Source organism: Vicugna pacos, chromosome 2 (assembly GCF_048564905.1).
Source record: "Vicugna pacos chromosome 2, VicPac4, whole genome shotgun sequence".
NCBI classification, from domain to species: Eukaryota; Metazoa; Chordata; class Mammalia; order Artiodactyla; family Camelidae; genus Vicugna; species Vicugna pacos.
The window spans coordinates 68,310,733-68,325,510 of record NC_132988.1 but is presented as its reverse complement, the minus strand read 5'-3'; the positions used below and the strand labels follow the sequence as shown (position 1 = coordinate 68,325,510).

At 33.9% G+C, this 14,778-nt stretch overlaps 2 protein-coding genes across 5 annotated transcripts in view; both read left to right on the top strand.

Annotated features, from left to right (window-relative positions):
• CSN2 (casein beta) overlaps positions 1-14,778 on the top strand; it is a 161,506-nt gene that overhangs the window by 59,565 nt on the left and 87,163 nt on the right. The gene's annotated exons all lie outside the window — the stretch shown is intronic.
• Positions 1-14,778, top strand: part of JCHAIN (joining chain of multimeric IgA and IgM) — a 409,126-nt gene that overhangs the window by 333,221 nt on the left and 61,127 nt on the right. The window lies entirely within an intron of this gene.

Sequence of the window (14,778 nt, the reverse complement as noted above, 5' to 3'; positions counted from 1 at the left end):
GGTATACCTTGCCAGATAATCAGAGAGACTGTTCTATGATCAGGTGCTCCGTATAATTATCATTTTGATCATGTTTGTGATCATTTTAATGCTAAGGAAAAATAGAACTATAATGTCTGTGCTAATGAATAGAATAACATTCTTCCATATGGTTTGCTGATTTTAATTCTGGGTCCTCAAGTACATTCTGTCTTGGCTCACTCTGTAGTGTCAGTAGCAGTCATCTCTGCTATGAAGGCTAAAAGTTTACCTTAGGCTCGGCAGCCTTTACAAATATGTCATGGATAATAGGTAAGCAGGGTTAAACTCCCACCTCAAACCTTCCTGGAAGTAGATTGTTCATGAAATCTGTGGGTGCAGAGCAGTTTACGGTAGGAAGGAGGAACTCCTCTTCTAACACCCCAAACACATCTCCAGTAACTTTCATGATATTAGGTAAGTCATCTGATATCAAACTGGTATCTACAGGTAGATCATATAATAGCAGACAGGTAATTTTCTTTTTGAGATGACAAAAGTGAAGTAATTCAGCATGAAGACCTCACGTATTTCCAAGCAGGGTGGCTATCATCTTCCTTTTGAAGATGAGAAATCTGAAACTCAAAAGAAGCTAAGTGATTGACAGTCTTAGGAAGTAGAAGGGTTGAGATTGAAACCCTTCTAAAGCAAAATCCACAAAAACCCACTTGTAATATTTATTATTATTTATTTATTTGATTCTCCTATTTTGATTAAGATTATTTAATTCTATCCCTTCCCCCATGGAGATGGAGGTTAGTGTCCTGTAAGGTATATGTCACTATTTTTCATATATCTTAAGGGAGCTTATAAATCACACTCCAGTTATTCATGCTGTAGACAAGAAGGGTTGAAATCATTAGTCATTCCTCAGACATCTTTCTTGTACAATCTTCTTTGTTTTGCTTTTTGTTCTCTTCATGATTTGTGTAGATAGTTTACATTTTAAAAAATACCCAGATGTACCTTTTTTATATTTAAATACTTCTCAAATCCAGATTTATCTTACAATGAATGACTTCTTACTGTGTTAAATTTGACGTTTAAATGTCTTTCAGATATTGCATAAGATTTGGAGTTGAAAGAAAAAAATGTATAAAAGGAAAAGCACAAGAGAAAAAGGGAGTGGGAGGGTGGAATTTTGATATTAGTGAGGAATATATTTGTTGTTTGAGTAATGAAAGCAGTGCTATATTTTCTTGCAATGAAAAAACTGTAAAAATCCATGAATAGAAGAAGCTGCATTGCTTTCCTCCTGGGATACATAGAATAGTTTTATTCCACATGGCGAGCCACAGGCAAAGCATATGAAAAAAATTATAAAATATTTTGGAGAAAAGAAAGAAATTCAAAACAATGAGATGTGTGACCAACTGTGTGTAGTGTAGGACTATTAGCAGCATCTGATAACATTGCTTAATTGGGGAGTTTTTTTTTTTCAGTGCTATCTAAATAATGTAATCTAAGATTAGTTGAAAAAGGGTAATTTAGAGCACTACTTATTTCTTCATAAAGCTTTAAATCTCCACCTTCTCAACTTTTAAAAGACACTTGGGAAGTATTTTTGTTTCTCCATTTGTCTAAAGCAATCATCTTAACCTTCTAAAGACTGATGCATATATGGAACATCTTAAATGCTTCTTACAATAATGATGAAATAAATACCAGGATAAGAGCTTAAAGATCTTACCAGGGAGAAATTAAATTCTGGATTGCACTATTGTCAGAGATTACCTTCACATGGAAAATTAACAATCATTTCTCATTTTATAAAAATGACATGTGAGTATATAGTGTTGCTATTATGACATCATGAAAGTAAAGCAAAGAAAATATTATTTGAGTCAATCAGTAAGTTTTAAATTAAATACCCTTTATTCAAACATTATATCAAATGTTATACATGTGAATAATAATAATAATATGTTGATAATATAATATTGATTATTCTCTCAGGCTTTTGAACTCCAAATTATTCTTTGAAATATGGTAAGTAAATCTTAGCTAATATTTCATATTTGTACTTCTAATGCACAGTACTTGTGCTATGTATAATTTCTATATCTCCAGCTACTTTTTACTTCACAAATCATTGCATTTTAATCAATTCAGGTCCATTTAAGGTATAATCAGTTTAATTTTCCACAAAGAACTTATCTGCCATTCTTTGTATAATTAATAAATTTTCTTCTTCTCTGGTACCTAAAGAGAACAAAGGAAATAAAGTTATTGCTAACAGAATTACCTTACTTCCAAGACTGATGTATGCAGAGAATTCTGAAAAGCTCTAATGCCCAGTCTTACAGCTATATAAACCTTTTCTAAAATTCATGGCCAGTCATTATCTTCAACCATGTCAGTGCTTTCATCCAGGCATCACCAGTAATTTATATGACTAGTCAGAGGATTAATGGCTTCCGTACTCTTTATCATTTAATAAATTCTTTAATTTCCTTTATTATAAAGAGGGATCACAGCATGTCAAATTGGAAATGTACTTTATAGATGTCTACCTTATTTCTTTACCTAATTAAAAAAAGAAGGTATTCTGAACTGCCAAAAAGCAACACTTCCTCAATATAAATAAAGTGAAAGTTTTCTTTTGTAGAATGGTAGATTTATCACTTTCACTGGGAGAAATAAATCTTGTACATATAGTTCACTTATTTAGGTCTTTCTTCTTCTTGTTTTAAATTTGGACATGAGACACAATGGTTCACTTACAGAATCTTGGAAGGATAAACGTGACTTTGACGTGATCCCTTTCAGTACTCTGTAGAAAACATGCTAAAGGGATATGAAGAATGTCAGTAAGGAGAGAAGTTAGGAGCGATTGCAAAAATCCACTAGCGAGACTATGGTGGCCTGGATAGTGTATTGTCAGGGCAGGAGCAGTGAGAAATAGTTGGATTCAAGATGTGTTGTGAAACTGGCACTTGCAAAGTATAATGTCATATTCGATGTGAGAGTTTAGAGAAAGAGTCGAATCAAGGATAATTTCAAGTGTTTTTCTCATACAACTGGAGGATTGAAGTTCTGAGTTTCTGAGAGGAGGATGAAGACAAAAGGCAGAGATCAGATCTGGAGGTCAGTTGCTGGGTGTTAGATAAGTGTCATATTTAAGTTGTTTGTTGGACAGCCAAGTGAAAAAAGTCAAAATATCACAATAATTCAGTATTTATACATATCTACTTTATGTTCAGAATGGTTATAGAGCACATTTTTCTTGGCCTAATATCCTGTCTGGATTTTTACAATTTACCTAATTGTGTCATCATTAAAAATAAAGATTATCCCTTGTGATCCTGATAGAAAATAGTATTTTCTCTGATACTATTTAACTTATATTTTGATTAAGATTTTTACTGTATATATATAGATAGACACACACTGTTGTATTTTATTGAATACTCAATGTTTTAGCTGATAATATACATAGTAAAAAGTGCTTTTAGGCCATTAAATAAGGATAATCAACTAAATAGAATCATACAGGAAATATAGTTTTCATTTTATTTAGAAATAAAGCATCATGCATTTGGTCTAGTATGACATAGATGAGTTACAGTAAAATTATTGATTCATTCATCCACTTGGGTAGATCTCAGCATAAATATTGAATGAATAAAGCAAGCTGCAGAATGATATACAATATATTGTAGGCCATGTTTGTGTAAATTTTAAAAACCTCACAAAATCCTTTTACTTATTTTAAGAGCCGTATATATGCATACTAAAATTATGTAAACAGGCCAATGAAACATATACACAAACTTCAGAATGGCTTACATCTGGGATGTGGAAAAAGAGAATCAAATCCCTAGGGGAAATTTCTGTTGGGCAGAAAACATTTTATTTCTTTTACTCAAAAACTCAGGTCAATATGGCAAGTTATTTACATTTGTAAAACATAGGTAGTGGGTCAATGGATTAAAAATTCTTTAAATATTTAAGTCAAAGCAATTTGTTCCTATTTTTAATTACTGAATTCATAACTTAATACAGAATCTAACCATATACATAATTTATACTTAGAATTTATTTTAAAAAGCTATGGTAAAGGGCTCCCTCAGATTCTTCTTATGCTGTTCTTTGCAGAAGCACGCTCAAAATACAAATCAAAACCAGGCATTTCATTATAGGAGATTTCTGTAAGGAAAACCATGAACATAATTCAGTAAAGTAGAAATTTTTACTTGTAGGAAATCATCTGATTATTAAGGAGCACGAAGGAAGGATAAAATAAGAAAGGAAAATAAAATGGTCTCGTTTGTAAATAATATTTTACACGGATTCCGTCATTATTTCCCAAAGCACCTCATTTAGGAACCTCCTAAATGAGAGAAAATGAAATAACTTGAGTAAGGTCATATCACTATAAAGTGACTTTCCCGACCTGAACTCTGCCTCTCTGGAACTTCTGCCGTTTAATCTCGGCCTTACCTCCCAGCACTTTAAAGTGTAACTTCAAATCCCTATAGAAAATGGATTCTAGCTACGTCTTCAATGGGCGGCCAGGTTAGCTGATGATTGTATACACAAATGCTGACACCCCCCCCCCTTCACAGACGTCACACACTGGCTTCTCTATTTAAAGGGTAAATCCTTCCATGCAGAGGATGATTATTGGGCATCAATCCTACAGCCAAGAGAAAAAGGGGGTGCTTATTTTCTGTATCATTATCCTCCCATGCAGGCTAAAAATATTCCTTCAAATCATTGATGATCTTTTTCCCTAGATTTTGTGAAGAAGTTATTTCTACAACTTGCTTAGTGAAGAGAAGCTACTTAGTGTAAGGCTACTTTGTAAACATTTTTCTGTCTGCCACTCAGAAATACTCGGTTTCTGAAGTCTCGTGACCTAATCGACTGTTTAAGAAATTGTTAAACTCTGGATATTTTATGGAATCTTATAATTATAAGATATCACTAAGCATGTTTAGGATTACTTGTATATTTATAATCCAGTTCTGAATATGCTTAGTGAGATATGAAGTATATATATATGTGTGTGTGTATATATATATACATATATATATATATATATATTTAGTTCCATAAGCCATACATGCTTTCAGCACTGAAGGACTGTGTTTTTTGCACACTTTTTAGCTCTACAAACTAAGCACAATGCTTTAAACATACAGTACCATCATTTCAGAAATATATAAATTATCCAGCCCTGGTCTTAGTGAAAATATATATTAGTCTAACAAATTTGGAAAATTCTTCAGGGAAAAATTTTACAATCTCCAGGAATAATACTTTATCTAAAGATTTCTGTTTATATAATATCCCTCCTGTTTGAATAAAACAGTTTGAAACTACCCCCCTGAATCTGCCCCATGTAGCTGGAAATTAGGCTCTATGAGACTATTCTTCACATTTCTGATGAAAATTATTATAATGTATGCTATACACAAAGTTAAAATTCCTATTTTTCCTTTGTTCTCCTTGCTTCATCTTCCTTAAATTTTTTCCTTAAAGAATTAATTAATTCAATGATATTCAAATGCATCAATTCTCCGATTCACATTTTCCCTATATCTCTGAAATTCCATTTCAAATGTCTTTACAGTATAATTTTGGTAAAAAAAATTTTAAAAAGTAATACATTTTTTCACACAGAAAGTCACGAAACAGATCAAAGCATTTCATGGTGCAGGACTATCATAAAGACTTAGATTAATTGCCTGCATATTATCCATCTATGCCTGTCTGTCTGTCTATCTATCTATCTACATATCTACCATCTATCTATTTAGTGGAACTTAAAATAACAGTGTGCTTAGGTGAAATATGGACAAATGATAAGATAATTTCCCTTCTTTACTTGTATCTAAACCCTGAACTATAAAATTTGATAAGCTAAATGAAGTTGTTTTTCCCTTGAACAAATGACCTACTGTTGTCAGCAACAACTACTCTGACCCCACTAGAAACCTGCTGAAAATAAATGTTTGTATATAAAGGAAATAAATTCTAGCAACAATGGTCAAATCAACTTACTAGGGACAAATGAAGCTCTGGGTTGCACAACTATCAGAGTTTATCTTCACATGAAGAAAACAACACTTTTAATTTTAGCAATAAAGACATAAGTTCAAGTAAAGAGATTATATGAGTACATGAAGTAGTTAATAGAAAATTTTGAAGCAAGGGTGTATAGAAAATGCATTAAATTTGTTGGACCAATTATTTAATAGTTACAGGCTAATATTTAACACAGAATAAAATGCTATAGAATTACAAATTATACGTTGAAATTAAATAACCATACAATATTAACATGTAAGAATACTTTCCAAGATACCACAGAGAGCTTAGCTTTTGACTTCAACATTTCTTTCATCTACTTCCCAATTTATTAAGTAATTGCAAATTAAAAACAGTTGTTATCTATTTAGGGTACAATAAATATAATTCCTGTAAGGAACTTAATTTCTATTTCTGGTATAATTGATACATTTTTCATCCTGCAGAAAATACCTAAAAAAGAATAGATATAGTTAAATCATTTTAAGAGTATTACCTGATTTCCAAGTTTAGTGATAGGTGAGTCTTTCTAATATGATCTGAGACTCAGTCCCATGGCTATTTAAATTCTTTTTGTACTTAAGGTGCAGCTGTTATCTTTATTCATGTCAATCTTTTCATTCAAGCATCACTAGAACTTTAGATCATCAGTCAAATAATTAATCACTTCCATCTCCAGAAAATTTTAATCTGTCTATTATAATGAGGAATCACAACAAATCTAGGTTGAAATATCTGTTAATGCTATTTTAAATAGATATCTCAGAGTCTAAAAGATATCTCAGTGTTTTCTCTACACAAATAAAGTGAAATATGACCTCAGTAGAAGAGTTGTTTTTTCTTGCTGGAAAGAAGCTTTTATTAATATCAGATTCATATATTTAACTCTTCCTTGGTCATAATTTGGACAAAATTTATATGACAACCAGCAGTATCTTAAAATAATGAGATCTGATGAACATTTTCATATGACTGTTTTGAGTTTTACACTAAAAAAGTACTAGATGGGGGTAGGAGGTATACAGTGATAGAAGCAGAGAGGCAGATTAGAAGGTTGCTGCAAAAATCTAGGAGAGATATGTCGGACACGGTGATGCCAGTATAGGGGTGCTGATTAATGACTAGATTCTGGGTAATTTAAAGTTTCTGCTTCCTAGATTTTTTGAAAGATCAGATGTAAAATTTTGGAAAAAGAGAGAAATCAAGGATGATAACAAGTGTTCAGTCTTCAGCAAATGAAAGAAATAATGTTGACATTTACTGAAAAACGATGGAAAGAGTAGGTTGAGTAGGAGGAAGATCGTGAACTCAGTACTTGACAGATGTAGTATTTAAGATGCTCATTGAACACCTACATGGGAAAGTCAGGTAGGTGGTTGAATACATGAGTCTAGAATTCAGAGGATGTATCCAGGCTTTAGATGAAGATTTGGAAACCATCAGCATGTCAATATTTGTATGGTATTTAAATACAAGATGAGATGAGACCAATGAGGATATAAATACAGATTATCTTAACATTTGGTACTCATTCCAAGCAGTTGATGAATATATCTCTTGAAGCCCTGACCTGTTCACAAAAATCAATACATGTCAGGAAAGGATATATAGTCGACCATCTGGCAATCATTGAAGAAGGATGTGGTCCTTGGAGTTGATACCAGAGAAAAACAGCAAAGGTGTTAACATCCTGAAGAACAGATGAGAATAATTACATGTTTGTAGAAGCCGACTCCCCCAAGCAATGGCGTTATATAATTTTCCAGTGGCTAAATAGAACACGATAAAGCAAAGAAACTTATAAAATGAAAATAAACACACACAGAGAACCCTGCAAATGTATTTTAACATTGATCAAAAGAAGGCAGACCCCTAAATGGTGTATATGGTAGTATTTTTTGTTGTAAAAAGCTCAAAAATAGACAAACCTGAGCAATATTATTTTAAGAAATTCATCAGAGGCAGTAAAATTAAAAAGAAAAACAGCATTATCTTAACCCACTAGATAGTTTTAAACTTTAGAGATAAAGAAAGGAATGGCTTGATAAAAGGACACATAAAAAATATCTGAGGTCTTATACATGTTTTATAACTTGATATGAAATTTCTAGGTTTTGGTGGTTACATCTTTGTTTGCTTTAGGATTATTTACTATAATGTACACTTAAGGGGCTTTTTGAATCCGTCATTGAAGTCACCAAAAAAAAAAAAGAGCCTTAAATGTACAATTAACAAGATTTTTGATAAATTGAATGTAATAAACGGGGGAGACAAAGAAAGTGAAGAAGTTCCCAATCTTCTGGTTTGGATGAATTTCCTACATCTCAAACCTGATGCCTGTCTTCTCACTCTCAGTGGTTTGTTCGTCACAAAGGACATGATATCAATTCAAAACATTCACACTTAGCTTTCACTCAATCTAACCTCTTTCAATGCAGAAAAGAACTGAGGAAAAAACCCAAATATTACTGTAATGATAGCTACAACTCAAATTTCACCACAATTGATGGACCAGAATATTCTATGGTACTTTGTAATAAAAGCAGAGAAGGTAAACCTTCCTCTGTGATAAAATGTCATGTTTATTTAAAAATGCCAAATTTTTCTTAGGTTAAATACTTTCTTTCATTCCATGAAAAGCTCAATAAAAGACTATATCCCAAATCATTACACCATATAATATTTCATTATTCATTATGATTTTATGAGGTTTTATAGCCTCTTATATTTACATTTTAGTTTATTTTCTTTATCTTCCTGTTGTGTTTTATCTGCTCACATTTATAAATTTTTCATAAGGCTTCAATATATACCAAAGAAAAAAGCCTGAGTCTTGACAATATAATTATTAAAGCTGACTACAATGTGTGATCACAGATTTACCATAAAATATTCAGAAGTGAATATCAAAGATATATGAAATAAATGACACCATTATTGGTCTTACTTTTAGATTATTGGCCAAGTCAAATTAAAATTAGCCCCTATTTGACTCTTGGAGATGGAAGCAAATTTATCTCAAATAAACAATTCTACCAAGATAGTTTCTCATTTTTTTGAAATCTGTGTCCTCATGGTTACACACATTAATATTCTGGTTCAATGTAAGATAGGGGGCAAAATTACACACAGAAGAAATGTTCACAAGAAATTATTTCGTATGTAGATATGCAGATTTGTAAAACTCTCTTCCTTCATTCCTTGATTTCTTTATTTATTCTGTTCTTTCTCCTTTTCTCCCCCAAATATTTACTGATCACCCAATGTGTCTCAGACATTGTTGTAGACTGTGATAACAATGTGAATAAGACACAGAAATTCCTGTCTTTATTGGGCTTATATTTTTGTGGAGGTTGGGTGAGGGTGACAATAAAGACAAATGCACGAATCAATAAAAAGCTAAAAAGAGATAGCTACTATGAAAAAAGAAGCCAGTGACAGAACATGAAACAACTGGGTTGGTGGAGGGAACTTAATTAGACAGGGTATTTAGGAACAACTATTCTGAAACAGGATATTTATCTGAGATCCAAAGGTAGCAAGGTGCCCTGTCATTCCTAGAGCAGTGAAGAGGTTCTTGCATAAGATCAAACAGAACATGGTTGAAAAAAGAAAGGAAGCCCTTGTGCAGTAAGCATAGAGTGAGGTGGGGAATGTGATAGGAAATGAGGTCAGACAAGTTGTTAGTCAGAGCAGGTAAGTCTTGTATGGATGGTGAAGGGTTTAGAATGTATTCTATGTTAATGGAGAAAACATTGGAGGCTTTTAAGGAGAGAAGGGATATGATTTGAATAATGTTTGGTTTAATACATGACTGTGACTGCTGAGTGGATAACGTGTGCGAGGGGGGTGTGTGGGGGAGAGTGGATGGTGGAATTATCTTGGAGTAAAAGCAGAAACAAGTCAATCAGTTAGGATGCTTTCCCATTATTCCTAAGAGATGACAACAGCTTGAACTAGGCTCAAAGCCACGGAGAAGTTTAGAAGTAATTGGATATAGAGGTTTATTTTGGAGGTAAGTCAAAATGGATTTGCTGACTGGGTATATGGGAAAGTAAAAGACAGATGCATGGATGGCACATTTGAATCACCCTTTAAGTCATGGATGGCATAATTAACGTGTTGTTCTTTATAAATTAAGCACATTCAGGGGTTATACTAATTATGACCAAAATTATACTTGTGTAGTAAAAATCTATTACATTCAAAAGCAATACTAAGATTACCCTAAAGTAGTTACACAACCAAACTCCCAGCCAGGGTGATCGATGGCTGTTTCTATCCCTCCTGTGGTGGTTTTCATTCAGCCATCTCATCACGTGTCTAAATTCTTTTGACAGTCTCCTACCTGTCCCTCTTATTAGGACTTTATTTTCTCTCTCCATTCCCTCCTTAACACTTCCATAGCCTATGCTGCAAATAACACGTATGATCATGTCATTTTTCTGCTTAACAAATTATGTTATGATTGCCTATTTATATTTCTCTAAAATGAGGCAATGAACTCTTAAGAATAATGCCCTCTCAGTCTCTGTGTGTCATGTACTTGATGGATAGTGTGTGGGCAATCCCCATCAGGTAAATAATTGATAAGGTTAAACTTGATTGTCTATGCTTGGACTCATTATTACCTAAAATGACACTTAGAGCAGAAATTCATGCTGTTGTTATTCAATTCTTCTAGACTTTATTTCCAGGAATTCAAGTGTCGACTGTAAAGTGACCCCTGTTGGGGGTCTGCTCAATATACACTGAGTGAGAATGTGTCGTACCGTTATCCCCAGTTTTTAATTCTCACATGAAGTTTGATTCTCTGTCTTTGCCTACCTGGCATTTCTAATTAGATGATTTTCTGTCACTTCTTGCATTTCAAAATTGACAGAACTAAATTGTGTTCCTCATTTATTTTTCCTCTCCTGGAAAAACAAAGCAGAAATCCACGTAACAAGCAAACAGTAATGGACCATCTTCTCTCTTATGGTTTGCCTATTGTTTTTCCACTTTTGTTTGGTAAAACAGTCGAGAAACCCTGTATTCCTCTTTTCTTCCTTTCTACCCTTAGAAAGGTCTGTCTTATCAGACCAGCCATCGACAATTATTTAGTTTTCTTCTAAGTCACTTTTTTTCTCACTATTTCTTTTTATTTGCGTTGTCACTAACCAAGGTTTTTAAAGTGGTATTCTCAGTTTTAGTTTCTTCTTGTCAACTGGAAAACACACAGTCTAAAGGTTGAGAATTATGTTTTATTTGGTGGACTTTCTGAGGACTTCAAGCCCAGGAGGCAGCTTCTCAGATAACTCTGAGGGACTGCTCCAAAGAGGTAAGGGAGGGGCCAGGATATACAGGGGTTTTTGCAACAAGGACCAGGTACTCAGAACATCAGAATATTACTGTGATTTAAAGAAAACCAGATGACTGAAGTTAATGAATTTAGCACTTTGTCTACTGATATGGCAGGCAATATTTTTCATTCACATTCTCTTTCAATACAGAACACACACTCTCTCTATATTATTATTGCAAAAATAATACTTTAATTTCATCCTTCTTTGATCAGAAAATTCTTACTGGTTGCCCAATGCTTAAGGGCCCTGTGATTATGTGTGATGTGTAACCATACTCTCAAGCCACTGAAATTTAAATAATCTTTTTGGAGTATCCTTTAAAATGCCTGTAATTCTTTTCAGCTTTATCAACATTTGGCCAGAGATAGGCTACTTTTTTTAAGTTTCAAAAAACTTCCAGGTTTATTTTTGAGTAAAAGGTCTTCCTTAGAATTTGGAGGATTTTGTTTTGTGTGTAAAAATGGATAAAATTTTCTAGAAATTAGTTAGATCAAGTTTTCATGTCTTCTTTTTCTATGATATAAAGGTCAGTTCTTCTCAATCTTGACTGCGCTTTGGAATTATCTTCGGAACATGAAAAAATTACCATTATTTAGATCCATCCCACCAATTAGAATTTTTGTGTGAGCCTTGATAAAGAAGATATTTAAGAGAGTTATTCAAATACACAGTCAGCGTTGATGGTGAGATCGGCAAATATTATATGCTATCAAAATATCAATTTTTGATACTAGAAAGAATACTTTGCCATACCTGGCAACTGTATACTGTTGAATGCAAGTAACCTATTTATATTAAATATTTGTTCATTTGCCAAACCTTTTTAAGGTAACCACTGTGTAGCAGGCTCTGTTACTGGATGATTTGGAGGTAGGGCAACTGGGCTACAATCACAGAGGCTTAAGTGTATCAGGTGCTTTTAGATATTGTGTCTTTCCTTAGGCTCAACACATTTTTAATAGGTTGAGATTATTACGCCTATTTTTCAGAGTCTGGAAGTTTGTTTTAGAGAGGTTAAGTGCCTAATGTCATGAAGCCAGAACACAGATCTAGGACATGCTTTTTTGTCTCTAGTACCCAGTCTATTAACTTGTACTCTCTGAGAGGAGCTACTTCTGATTCTGAAGGAATAAAAATAAACAAATATCTTACCAAATCATACAGGTATTCCTTGGGGGCAGTTACTGCAGTGGATTTATCTTTGTTGCCCTAAGGTCTAGCAGCATGCCTGGACCCAAGCAGATGTCATGTGAATGTTTGTTGAGTTCAAGTGAACCTGTGGGTACTGATGGCTAGCAGTGGAACAATGTGTCCTCTCTAAAGGGTTAGCTGTCTTTTAACAGGAAATCTCTAGAGAAACATTGCAGTGTCAGCCATGAGAGATGGATTTTTTTTTTGTAATGCAGGCGTCTGACAAGATTTGATTGAGGCATCCACTTCAGAGAGCCATTCACTTTAAAGGTGACTGTCTTGAATGAATGCATTGCCAGTCACAGGACAGCTGAGGAGCTAGCCTCCCCACCCTACACCCCCACACTCATTTGTTTTAGATATATTAGTAGATTTCAATAACCGACCATTCGGACCACTTGTTTTTTCTCTTTCAGTGAGCTTTAAACTTTTGCTGTTATGTTTTAAATTCACCAATAAAGAGCAAACAACCCAGCCCACAAGTGGGAAGAAGATTTAAATCAGCAATTCTCCAATGAAGACATGCGCATGGCCAATAGGCACATGAAAAAATGCTCAATATCGCTAATTATGAGAGAAATGCAAATCAAAACTACGATGAGGTATCACCTCACACCACTCAGAATAGCCATCGTTCAAAAGTCCACAAGTGATAAATGCTGGAGAGGCTGTGGAGAAAAGGGAACCCTCCTACATTTGCGATGGGAATGTAGTTTGGTGCAGCAATTATGGAAAATAGTAGGGAGATTCCTCAAAAATCTGAAAATTGACCTTACCATATGATCCAGCAATCCCACTCCTGGGCATATACCCAGAGCAAACTCTAATGTGAAAAGATACATGTACCCCAATGTTTATAGCAGCACCATTTACAATAGCCAAGACATGGAAGCAATTTAAATGTCCATTGATAGATGACTGGGTATAGAAGTTGTGGTATATTTATACAATGGGATACTACTAAGCCATAAAAAAGAATAAAATGCCATTTTCAGCAACATGGATGAACCTAGAGATCATCATTCTAAGTGAAGTAAGCCAGAAAGAGAAAGAAAAATACCATATGATATCATTCATATGTGGAATCTAAAAAAAAAAAAAAAAGACACAATGAACTCATCTACAAAACAGAAACAGACTTGCAGAAATAGTAAACAATCTTATGGTTACCAGGGAAAGGAGGTGGGAAGGGATAAAGTTGGTAGTTTGAGATTTACAAATGTTAGCCACTATATATTAAAAAAAGATTTTAAAAAAAGCTTCTACTATATAGCACAGGGGACTGTGTTCAATATCTTGTAATAACCTTTAATGAAAACAAACATATGTATGTATATGCCTGACTAGGATATTGTGCTGTACACCAGAAATTGACACATTATTACTGATGGTACTTCAATTAAAAAAAAAAGTGTTTGAGATGGTGAAGTCATACAGTCAAAGGAACTTAGATTTTTGTTTCACTATTTGAAGGGAAGGCTCCTCACAGAACAAGCCAACTTCCATTGGGCTGTGGTGTAATTAAAAAATAATTATTTATTGCGTTAAGCTGCTGAGATTTGGGGGTTCTATGTTGCAACAATTAGCTTATTTTAATTAACATTTGAGAGAAGACCTGAGATAAACAAATGCATTAAATCACAGAGGTAATGGAAGGTCCCACTATCAGGGTTAGAGATTAGGCATTAATTCTGATATGGAAGTCACGTAGCTCTTTAGAGGTGGGGAAGTGACATGATCTGACATAGGGTAGAAGGAGATAATGGATGGACAAGGCTATTTGCAGAGGCATCCAGTAGGGAGCTGTTATGGTACTCCAAGTCAAAAATGATGATGGCTTTAGCCAGATGGTAGCAGTGGAAATGGTCAGAATTTGTTAGATTCTGCTTGTCTTCCAAAGGTAGAGCTGACATTATATACTGACATCTTGGATGTGATTTATGAATGAAAAGAATGGGTCAAGGGTGACTCCAAGTTTTATGTGATAATTTCCTGAGATGAGAATGAATCAGCTGGAAGAAGCAGCTTTCCATATGCCTGGTGACACATTAATTTCAGCCCTGTAAACTTGATTTTGGACTTCCTGTAATTTTTATTTGTATAAGCCACCAACTTGGCAACTTTTTGCAATAGCCAGAAGAAACCAGTACACCCATCATGTTTAACTTTAAGTTAGTTTGTGTTCTCT